We start from the raw sequence: 12,060 nt of genomic DNA, 5'->3' as shown, positions 1-12,060 counted from the left end.
AAAATTTTTAGCATCATTTCGGACTTGTTTGAAGTTGAAACCAACTTGTAGCTTCATTTTCGGTGGTTTGAAATTAGAATCAACTTGTAGTTTCAATCTTGACTCGTTTGAGCCCGGAAACAACTTGTAGCTTCATTATTGACTATATTGAAGTTGGAAACAACTTGTAGCTTCATTCCATACTCGTTTGAAGTTGAAAACAACTTGTAGCTGTAACATCCCAGATTTTCAGAATTAGTTTATTAATATAGAATAAGTTTTTGAATAATATTATTGGCTTTAATGGACTTTTATCTGATAAGATGAATGGTCTGTGTAGTATAAGTATAATTGTGATGTGGAATTATGAGGTTTAAACAGATTATGCATTCTTCTTCTGTGATTTCGTATATTTTTACGACCCGGACTTTTCAAAAATTATTTATCGTTATGAAAGTTATTTTCTTAGAAAGAAGGAATAAAGGTTAATATTTTATTCCAGTTTAAGATGTTTTCAAAATTTTATATTCCGGGTTATTGTAGTATTGATACGGGGACTGTCTTTTCAAAATTATATTTTATATAATTGATTTTAAGGATTTAAAAGATGGCTGTGTGTGTATAATTGTTACATGGCTAAGTGTTGCATGTGAATTGCGAGTTTAATTAGTTATAATAAATAAATGTGAATATTGCATGAATTTTTGGTGTAAATTGATTTTCTGTAATTGGTATTTATATGTGCCAGAACTGTGGGTTTAATTATTGATATTATCAGAATGAGTCATGTGTTATTTAGATATTTTCAAATGATTTATATATGGATTTATATATGGATATATGAATATCCTTTCAAAACTTATTTCAAATATTATTTCTGAAAATACAGAGATGGGTTATGCAAAAGTTAGATGGTTGATATGTGAATATATGTATTACATGATTAAGTGTTACGTGTGTAATGGTCGTGTAACCAGTTATGGTTATTTATGAATATTATATGAATATTTGGTAAATTCTTTGATAACTAGTTTTCTATTTTGATTGCTTATATATGCTGCAATCACGAGTTTCCAATTTTTATATTCTCAGAATAAAATATGGAACATTTGGGTATTTTCCTGATAATTTATGGATAGTATGTGATATTTATATGAAAATTTGTGAGGTTTGTGTTATCGGGTTTATTGAATTGACTGTTCATATGTGTTCGGATTTGAGATATTTCAATTTCTATATGATCAGGATAAAATATAGTTTATTTAGATATGTTTATATCGATTTTTGGATTGCTATGTGATTTTATAATCGATTTATGGATTTAATTTCGGTTAATTATTAATTATATTAAAATAGTTATTTAGCATTTTAAACCCCGCGGGCGTTCGGGAAAATTTCGCCATTAAGCTATTTGGGACATTCTGAGCATTTTTCGTGTTTTAACTTTTTCAATCCGGAGTACGGTTTGCCCCGTAAATGGTCCGGTACGATTTTGTTAATATTTTTAAAGTTAATAATTATCTGGTTATCTCGTAATACGTGAAGCATATTCAAGGAATATTCCAAAGCATATTCAAGGAATATTCTCTTATCTTCTTCTATAAATATCCTTTACCAGTTTATCTCGCACGTACAATCATTTCGTCAGTTTCTCTGCACGAATACCGAGAGAAGACGAACGGGTGTTCTTCGTGTTCTTCATAATCAAACGAGGATTTGAAGGCGTTATTGGAATCCGATGGAGGCGTATAAATAGTCAAAACGAAGCTCTCGACGTGTAGAATCTAATACAATCATCCGTTTCAGTGCAGAATCATCAGGTGATTTTATATTAATTTTACAAAATCCGAATTATTAAGATTTAAATAGTGAATTTTTACAAACGAACTTGTTGGATTGATTTGATGATTCCATGTTGTAGAGCATCTCCTGCCATTCGTTTTCATATATTATATGTCGATTTTTGAGTTCCGTAACATATAGAAATATGGGTTTGATTCTTGAGGCTGTGTTCTTGAGTGTTCTTGAAGCTTTTTAATTGAAATTTGGGGGTTTCTTATTCTGTCAATCTGGGCGGTTTTTGATGTTATGAATGTGTTTATCTTGAGGAGGGGAGTCGAGGGATGTGATCGAAATCAGTGTGAGAGCTCGGATGAGAGCTCGATTGAATTTCAAAGTTTCGATGGTGGCAAATTACGATTTGATACCCCCTACTTTCGAAGATGATGAAGTGTGTATACCGAGGTTTCAATACTTACAAAACCTCCCCTGTAACTTTTAAAGGTTACAGTTTTGACCCTGCGGCCAAGTTTTCAAAAGTTTACAAAATAAACCTTTTGATTTAATTTTCTAAAATTGTTTTATTTAATTATTTTAAATTCCAAAAATAGTTTTTAATTATTTCTTTATTCAAAAATAAATCTAAATTAGTTTCTTAATTAATTTTAATTAGTAATTAATTATTTTAATTGGTCAATTAATTTAAATATTAATTGATTAATTAATTTAGTAAATTATTAATTGATTTTAATTGATTAATTAATTTGATTTAATTGTTCCTTTTGATTTAAAAATTCTGGAAAATAGTTTCGAGCTTTGAATTATTTTTCTAAAATATGTTCGAGGCTCGTTAATTGATTTCAAATGATTTTGGGATCCGATCTTGAGCAATCGGACTTGATTATTTATTTAAAAATGGATTCTTTTACCTGTTTTAATTCCGAAAAATGTCTAGAAATTCCAGAAAATTCCTGAAAAATCATTTTTAACCTGAAACTTGATTTGACATCAATTGGGATGGGAAACCTTATATGAAAAATGTTGTCTGCTATCTGTTTGATATGTTATGTGCCAATAGGAGAGTTAGAAAACGGTTTTGCTTATAACTTTTGATCGGTAATTCAGAATGGAGTGAAACGAAAGAGAGATGAAAGCTTATAAAGTCTATTTTAATGTGACATAATAATATGGTGGAGTATAGAATGTGAATAATTGTTGTTAAATGTATAAAATATGATTATATGTGATCTAATTGCTATTAATTGATGATTGCATAGACTATCTGGTTGTTCTAGTATTACATACATGTGATAAATGATTAAATGACATAGTGTCGTGTCTTGATAGATGTCGGATAAAAGCATATGGATTATAGTGATTGGATTTGGTTGGTTGATTGGTGATTGAGATAGGATAACAGGTGGATAGTCTAATAAATAGACGAGACGATGTCGGATTTTCGATAAGATTTATATGATATTTAATTGATAATATGTTATGTGAAATATGATTAGATATATGGTAGAGTCAAAGCATGATTATGTGTTAAGTGAGATTTGATGAGTTCAAAGAGTTATATAAGTGGGTATCGATATACGTGATATGTGTATGCGATAGGTTATGCTACCCAGTTGATAAGTAGAGATAAGAATCAATAGATTATTTAGTGATAATGGTAGTATCTTATTCTCGTAAAGGGTTTGGACGGGACGGATATGATCGAAGACGTTCAGAAGGTCAAATAATGTTACAAAGCGAATAAGGAACGAATCGAGTAAACGAAGCAGTGTGGCGAATAGAGTATAGCCAAAGATGGTCTAGAGACTATGATATGCATAGAGTGTGAAAGTGGAAAGATGAGATTGAGATATGAGACTGGAGTCGGATTTAAGGCAAGTATTCCTAAATCCTTCCTCATATATATATTGCATGTTCTGATTATTCTGTCAAGATTATGATATTATTTATGCTGAGACCCTTCTCAAGCAAACTCTTACTTCTGAGAATGAATCCCATGATTGTTTTCTTCTTCCAAGTTTTGAAAAGCCAAACACCTAATTACTCTCAACTTTCTATTTTGATCCATTCTTTCCAATCCTCAAGATTTTAAAAATACCAGTTCTACAAATTAATTCGAAGTTCAGACCGTCATTGAAGCATGTGTTGCTCAATGATAGTTAGAGCCTAGAATGAAATGGGATCTTCTTGATTATTCAACCCGCCATTGTCATGCTGGTTTAGCAGGCTAAATTCAGTTGCTTAGCCGATAATGGAGGATACTGAATAGTTAGGAATTTCCTGAACTATGATTTATCAAAAGACAGACTGTGGTTTATGAAATGTTGATTCCCAAAAGTTGATTTGAAATATTTCTGTTGCTGATAATGATTATGATTCTGTTCTGTTGATTGAATTGTTTATTGATTTCAATTGTTAGAATTGGATTAGTTTTTATAAAACATGTGGACCAGATTCGTGGTCAGACCAGATGCGTGGTCAATTATAGGCCAATGTGTGCCTTGGATCCAGTATAGAGAGCAGGGCTGTGTGCCATGTTCGGGGTTAGTGCGTGACTGATCAGCAGCCTAACCTTTGGTTTTTAAGTAAAAATGTGATGAATCCAATTCGACAATTCTTCTGTAAGTTTGAATTCTGATTTCAATTGCTGATAAGAGTTGTGAAGTTTTCAATTACATATCCTGAACTTGTGAACCCTGATAAGATATTTCAGGACTATTGTTGCTTATATACACTTGCTGAGCATTGTTGCTCACCCTTGCTATTCCTTTTTAACCATTTCAGAAAAGCTTAGAGATGAATTGCTTGATTGAGGTTGCGAGTATGGCTAAGGCTAAGCGAGGAGTCAGAGTTATAGAATATCCAGAGGACAAGTGGAATGTCCAGGGAGATTGTCAAGATTGGTTCTAGATAGAGTTGTGTTATTGAGATTCAGATGTAATCATAATTTGAATAGATTGGCAGTGCTTCTTCTCATCGAAGATGATCTGAGATTGTAAGACATTGTTAATTGATAGTGGTTGATTCTAATTTCAATACTGTAACCTGGATGCGATCCTGTTTTTAGGGGGTTAAAGTGTTTTCTTTTAAATCTTTTACTAAAGTTTTCAGGTTTTAAATCCTTTGATTTTATTACCTTTTTCAAAAATACAGGTTTTCAAAAGTGTTTTAGAATGATTTTGTGTGGTGACGTCAGAATCCAGACCCCCGGATTCTCGGGCTGTCACAGTTGGTATCAGAGCAACAGGTTATAAGTTATTGAAATTAGAATATAGATTGTAGATATAAGTTTTATAGAGAAGAAGTGTTCAGTGACCTCATATAGAGGTATTGTGAGACTGTCTTGGGATAGTCTAAAGAGTAATCAGAATAGAATTTAGATAGTTAAGTTAAGTTGAAGGTATATGTTTAGATAGATATGGTTCCTAAGTCTAGATACTTGGTTTTTAGTATGGGGACTGATTGAGATAGTGATTTGTGATAAGAGTCAGAGTTAGACCTAGTCAAAAGAATATTAATAGTAAATGATCGAGTGAAGAATGATAAAGACGCATGGTTTGGAGTATTCTGACCATGTTACATATTTGAAAGTGGTTTATCGCTTGAATTGAGATGTAGAAGAATGGGTGTTGAATATGAGATATTGTGAATTAGAAAGAGAGTTTTGTAGATAGATGTGATATGAATGATAGAGAGTATGTGGAATTGAGTCTAGTTATCAGAAGTAATATTGTGAGTGAGATAGAACGTTAGTCTTAACGACGACGCTTCAAGCTAACCGGGATTTCTTCTGATATCAAGATGAGCCAACTTCATTGCGAACGATAATGTCTACAAAGGATCTTACGAAGCTATCATGAGCGAGAACGTCGAGAAGAGGACATACCTTGAACAACGGCTTATGGGAGCAGAGCAAGAATTTAAAAAGACCTTGGCAATATCTTTCTTCAATAAAAACTTATTTTAATTCTTCTCATCATCATTAAGTCCTTATTGGGATATCTTTTCTACAAAAGTTTTGATAAATGAGATTTCTTATTTCTCGAATGACGAGAAAACATTGGTATTGATTATTGATATTGGTATTGATTCTTGGTGTGTGATAAAGGTTATTGTGAGAAGACAATGATATTTCTTGATATTCCTTGATATTCTTTGATATACCTTGATATCTCTTGATATTCTTTGGTATTCTTTGAGAGTCCTTGGTATTTCTTCCATATGATTGGGATGAACAACCCTATTTATAGGGGACACAAGGTATACCTGTCTGTGTGATAGGATTTGGATGGGACGTCATCACTTGTGTGTGTTGTGATTACAAGAAGATTAACGACCTTTAGTAGTGTCTATTATGGGCACGCAACACTAAGTTCGTTTGATCATAGTGATCTCTCAGTCACTCTCTTATTCAAACATGACCTAATTTGAAAACATCTTGTTTCATTCTAAGTTCTTAAAGATTGATCCTAAGAACTGACCTCTATAATTGTGAAAGTTTTGATACTCTTATTTTAAAGTCGAAGGTATGCCAAGGTTGATCGAAGGTGGGGATAATATTACCAAGCATGTACATTGTAGTTCTTTTCGCGGATTCTGAGGACAGAATCCTTATAAGGGGGGTAGAATGTAACATCCCAGATTTTCAGAATTAGTTTATTAATATAGAATAAGTTTTTGAATAATATTATTGGCTTTAATGGACTTTTATCTGATAAGATGAATGGTCTGTGTAGTATAAGTATAATTGTGATGTGGAATTATGAGGTTTAAACAGATTATGCATTCTTCTTCTGTGATTTCGTATATTTTTACGACCCGGACTTTTCAAAAATTATTTATCGTTATGAAAGTTATTTTCTTAGAAAGAAGGAATAAAGGTTAATATTTTATTCCAGTTTAAGATGTTTTCAAAATTTTATATTCCGGGTTATTGTAGTATTGATACGGGGACTGTCTTTTCAAAATTATATTTTATATAATTGATTTTAAGGATTTAAAAGAGGGTGAATGCCCGATATAACCTTCTTACATCAATTGCTGCCCAAAATGACTAGGAGCGGGAAAGGTGACCAAAATGACCACAGAAATTCGCATTCACAGAATGCGTGTATTGTGTTCGCATTCTTTGGAAGCGCATCTCCTGAATGATTTGATACACGCATTAGTACTATGCGAGACTACGCTAAAATTCATAATTTTTAAATTAGTTACGCATTTCAAGGATGCGTGCTAAGTATATACGCATTGTCAAAATGCGCATACTTCTCTTACAGGTATGTGTGCGGACATGTGGCAGATCTGCAGTGTGTAAGTGATGATAAAAGAAAGAAAAAAAATGATGTGTGATGTGTCTGGTATGTATAATAAAAAGAAAGAGAGATGCATGGGGTGAGGATGCACATACTTCAAAGAAGGATACGCCATGTACTTCAATAGTACTTAGTTTGGTTTGATTCTGTACACGCATTCGTCGAATGCGAAGATGAATGGTTAAAAAAGGGAACAATCCCGACATTAGTTATTTCGGGTATAGAGTACATGAATATTAGTTATTTAGGTCATTATCTCTTTAAAAGATGGCTGTGTGTGTATAATTGTTACATGGCTAAGTGTTGCATGTGAATTGCGAGTTTAATTAGTTATAATAAATAAATGTGAATATTGCATGAATTTTTGGTGTAAATTGATTTTCTGTAATTGGTATTTATATGTGCCAGAACTGTGGGTTTAATTATTGATATTATCAGAATGAGTCATGTGTTATTTAGATATTTTCAAATGATTTATATATGGATTTATATATGGATATATGAATATCCTTTCAAAACTTATTTCAAATATTATTTCTGAAAATACAGAGATGGGTTATGCAAAAGTTAGATGGTTGATATGTAAATATATGTATTACATGATTAAGTGTTACGTGTGTAATGGTCGTGTAACCAGTTATGGTTATTTATGAATATTATATGAATATTTGGTAAATTCTTTGATAACTAGTTTTCTATTTTGATTGCTTATATATGCTGCAATCACGAGTTTCCAATTTTTATATTCTCAGAATAAAATATGGAACATTTGGGTATTTTCCTGATAATTTATGGATAGTATGTGATATTTATATGAAAATTTGTGAGGTTTGTGTTATCGGGTTTATTGAATTGACTGTTCATATGTGTTCGGATTTGAGATATTTCAATTTCTATATGATCAGGATAAAATATAGTTTATTTAGATATGTTTATATCGATTTTTGGATTGCTATGTGATTTTATAATCGATTTATGGATTTAATTTCGGTTAATTATTAATTATATTAAAATAGTTATTTAGCATTTTAAACCCCGCGGGCGTTCGGGAAAATTTCGCCATTAAGCTATTTGGGACATTCTGAGCATTTTTCGTGTTTTAACTTTTTCAATCCGGAGTACGGTTTGCCCCGTAAATGGTCCGGTACGATTTTGTTAATATTTTTAAAGTTAATAATTATCTGGTTATCTCGTAATACGTGAAGCATATTCAAGGAATATTCCAAAGCATATTCAAGGAATATTCTCTTATCTTCTTCTATAAATATCCTTTACCAGTTTATCTCGCACGTACAATCATTTCGTCAGTTTCTCTGCACGAATACCGAGAGAAGACGAACGGGTGTTCTTCGTGTTCTTCATAATCAAACGAGGATTTGAAAGCGTTATTGGAATCCGATGGAGGCGTATAAATAGTCAAAACGAAGCTCTCGACGCGTAGAATCTAATACAATCATCCGTTTCAGTGCAGAATCATCAGGTGATTTTATATTAATTTTACAAAATTCGAATTATTAAGATTTAAATAGTGAATTTTTACAAACGAACTTGTTGGATTGATTTGATGATTCCATGTTGTAGAGCATCTCCTGCCATTCGTTTTCATATATTATATGTCGATTTTTGAGTTCCGTAACATATAGAAATATGGGTTTGATTCTTGAGGCTGTGTTCTTGAGTGTTCTTGAAGCTTTTTAATTGAAATTTGGGGGTTTCTTATTCTGTCAATCTGGGCGGTTTTTGATGCTATGAATGTGTTTATCTTGAGGAGGGGAGTCGAGGGATGTGATCGAAATCAGTGTGAGAGCTCGGATGAGAGCTCGATTGAATTTCAAAGTTTCGATGGTGGCAAATTACGGTTTGATACCCCCTACTTTCGAAGATGATGAAGTGTGTATACCGAGGTTTCAATACTTACAAAACCTCCCCTGTAACTTTTAAAGGTTACAGTTTTGACCCTGCGGCCAAGTTTTCAAAAGTTTACAAAATAAACCTTTTGATTTAATTTTCTAAAATTGTTTTATTTAATTATTTTAAATTCCAAAAATAGTTTTTAATTATTTCTTTATTCAAAAATAAATCTAAATTAGTTTCTTAATTAATTTTAATTAGTAATTAATTATTTTAATTGGTCAATTAATTTAAATATTAATTGATTAATTAATTTAGTTAATTATTAATTGATTTTAATTGATTAATTAATTTGATTTAATTGTTCCTTTTGATTTAAAAATTCTGGAAAATAGTTTCGAGCTTTGAATTATTTTTCTAAAATATGTTCGAGGCTCGTTAATTGATTTCAAATGATTTTGGGATCCGATCTTGAGCAATCGGACTTGATTATTTATTTAAAAATGGATTCTTTTACCTGTTTTAATTCCGAAAAATGTCTAGAAATTCCAGAAAATTCCTGAAAAATCATTTTTAACCTGAAACTTGATTTGACATCAATTGGGATGGGAAACCTTATATGAAAAATGTTGTCTGCTATCTGTTTGATATGTTATGTGCCAATAGGAGAGTTAGAAAACGGTTTTGCTTATAACTTTTGATCGGTAATTCAGAATGGAGTGAAACGAAAGAGAGATGAAAGCTTATAAAGTCTATTTTAATGTGACATAATAATATGGTGGAGTATAGAATGTGAATAATTGTTGTTAAATGTATAAAATATGATTATATGTGATCTAATTGCTATTAATTGATGATTGCATGGACTATCTGGTTGTTCTAGTATTACATACATGTGATAAATGATTAAATGACATAGTGTCGTGTCTTGATAGATGTCGGATAAAAGCATATGGATTATAGTGATTGGATTTGGTTGGTTGATTGGTGATTGAGATAGGATAACAGGTGGATAGTCTAATAAATAGACGAGACGATGTCGGATTTTCGATAAGATTTATATGATATTTAATTGATAATATGTTATGTGAAATATGATTAGATATATGGTAGAGTCAAAGCATGATTATGTGTTAAGTGAGATTTGATGAGTTCAAAGAGTTATATAAGTGGGTATCGATATACGTGATATGTGTATGCGATAGGTTATGCTACCCAGTTGATAAGTAGAGATAAGAATCAATAGATTATTTAGTGATAATGGTAGTATCTTATTCTCGTAAAGGGTTTGGACGGGACGGATATGATCGAAGACGTTCAGAAGGTCAAATAATGTTACAAAGCGAATAAGGAACGAATCGAGTAAACGAAGCAGTGTGGCGAATAGAGTATAGCCAAAGATGGTCTAGAGACTATGATATGCATAGAGTGTGAAAGTGGAAAGATGAGATTGAGATATGAGACTGGAGTCGGATTTAAGGCAAGTATTCCTAAATCCTTCCTCATATATATATTGCATGTTCTGATTATTCTGTCAAGATTATGATATTATTTATGCTGAGACCCTTCTCAAGCAAACTCTTACTTCTGAGAATGAATCCCATGATTGTTTTCTTCTTCCAAGTTTTGAAAAGCCAAACACCTAATTACTCTCAACTTTCAATTTTGATCCATTCTTTCCAATCCTCAAGATTTTAAAAATACCAGTTCTACAAATTAATTCGAAGTTCAGACCGTCATTGAAGCATGTGTTGCTCAATGATAGTTAGAGCCTAGAATGAAATGGGATCTTCTTGATTATTTAACCCGCCATTGTCATGCTGGTTTAGCAGGCTAAATTCAGTTGCTTAGCCGATAATGGAGGATACTGAATAGTTAGGAATTTCCTGAACTATGATTTATCAAAAGACAGACTGTGGTTTATGAAATGTTGATTCCCAAAAGTTGATTTGAAATATTTCTGTTGCTGATAATGATTATGATTCTGTTCTGTTGATTGAATTGTCTATTGATTTCAATTGTTAGAATTGGATTAGTTTTTATATAACATGTGGACCAGATTCGTGGTCAGACCAGATGCGTGGTCAATTATAGGCCAATGTGTGCCTTGGATCCAGTATAGAGAGCAGGGCTGTGTGCCATGTTCGGGGTTAGTGCGTGACTGATCAGCAGCCTAACCTTTGGTTTTTAAGTAAAAATGTGATGAATCCAATTCGACAATTCTTCTGTAAGTTTGAATTCTGATTTCAATTGCTGATAAGAGTTGTGAAGTTTTCAATTACATATCCTGAACTTGTGAACCCTGATAAGATATTTCAGGACTATTGTTGCTTATATACACTTGCTGAGCATTGTTGCTCACCCTTGCTATTCCTTTTTAACCATTTCAGAAAAGCTTAGAGATGAATTGCTTGATTGAGGTTGCGAGTATGGCTAAGGCTAAGCGAGGAGTCAGAGTTATAGAATATCCAGAGGACAAGTGGAATGTCCAGGGAGATTGTCAAGATTGGTTCTAGATAGAGTTGTGTTATTGAGATTCAGATGTAATCATAATTTGAATAGATTGGCAGTGATTCTTCTCATCGAAGATGATCTGAGATTGTAAGACATTGTTAATTGATAGTGGTTGATTCTAATTTCAATACTGTAACCTGGATGCGATCCTGTTTTTAGGGGGTTAAAGTGTTTTCTTTTAAATCTTTTACTAAAGTTTTCAGGTTTTAAATCCTTTGATTTTATTACCTTTTTCAAAAATACAGGTTTTCAAAAGTGTTTTAGAATGATTTTGTGTGGTGACGTCAGAATCCAGACCCCCGGATTCTCGGGCTGTCACAGTAGCTTTGTTCGCAAAAATCTACACGCAAGCGCACGTGATCATAAGTAATATATTTGTTCGTTCCCACAGAGACTGGTGAATTAAGAATACGCACCTATGCAACAATGTATGATCAATTATCACTGCCAAGACAATTAACAAGGATTGGTTTCTTTTATACTAATAGCTAAAATTACTAATCAAATTCAGAATAGGGAAAACACATGGGATTCTAATTTCATTATCGAATTCATCTAGAATTGAATTTACTGATTAACATGCGACTGTTGATCCTAATCAGACAAC

General features: G+C 32.2%; 2 long non-coding RNA genes across 3 annotated transcripts; both read left to right on the top strand.

Annotated features, from left to right (window-relative positions):
• The first annotated feature begins 1,572 nt into the window (after positions 1-1,572).
• LOC135149182 (uncharacterized) lies at positions 1,573-4,879 on the top strand. 2 transcript variants are annotated; one of them, XR_010287381.1, is made up of 3 exons: positions 1,573-1,799; positions 3,456-3,650; positions 4,561-4,879. It is a non-coding gene; the product is annotated as an uncharacterized LOC135149182 (long non-coding RNA). The 2 variants fall into 2 exon arrangements; XR_010287380.1 differs by lacking the exon at positions 1,573-1,799 and having other exon boundaries at positions 2,523-3,650.
• Positions 4,880-8,301: 3,422 nt separating this feature from the next.
• Positions 8,302-11,648, top strand: LOC135149193 (uncharacterized). Its single transcript, XR_010287422.1, has 3 exons — positions 8,302-8,568; positions 10,225-10,419; positions 11,330-11,648. It is a non-coding gene; the product is annotated as an uncharacterized LOC135149193 (long non-coding RNA).
• The last annotated feature ends 412 nt before the right edge of the window (positions 11,649-12,060 follow it).

Source organism: Daucus carota, chromosome 9, assembly GCF_001625215.2.
Source record: "Daucus carota subsp. sativus chromosome 9, DH1 v3.0, whole genome shotgun sequence".
In the NCBI taxonomy this organism is placed as follows: domain Eukaryota; kingdom Viridiplantae; phylum Streptophyta; class Magnoliopsida; order Apiales; family Apiaceae; genus Daucus; species Daucus carota.
The sequence above is the reverse complement of the archived record's forward strand: the minus strand, read 5'-3'. Positions and strand labels throughout refer to the sequence as shown.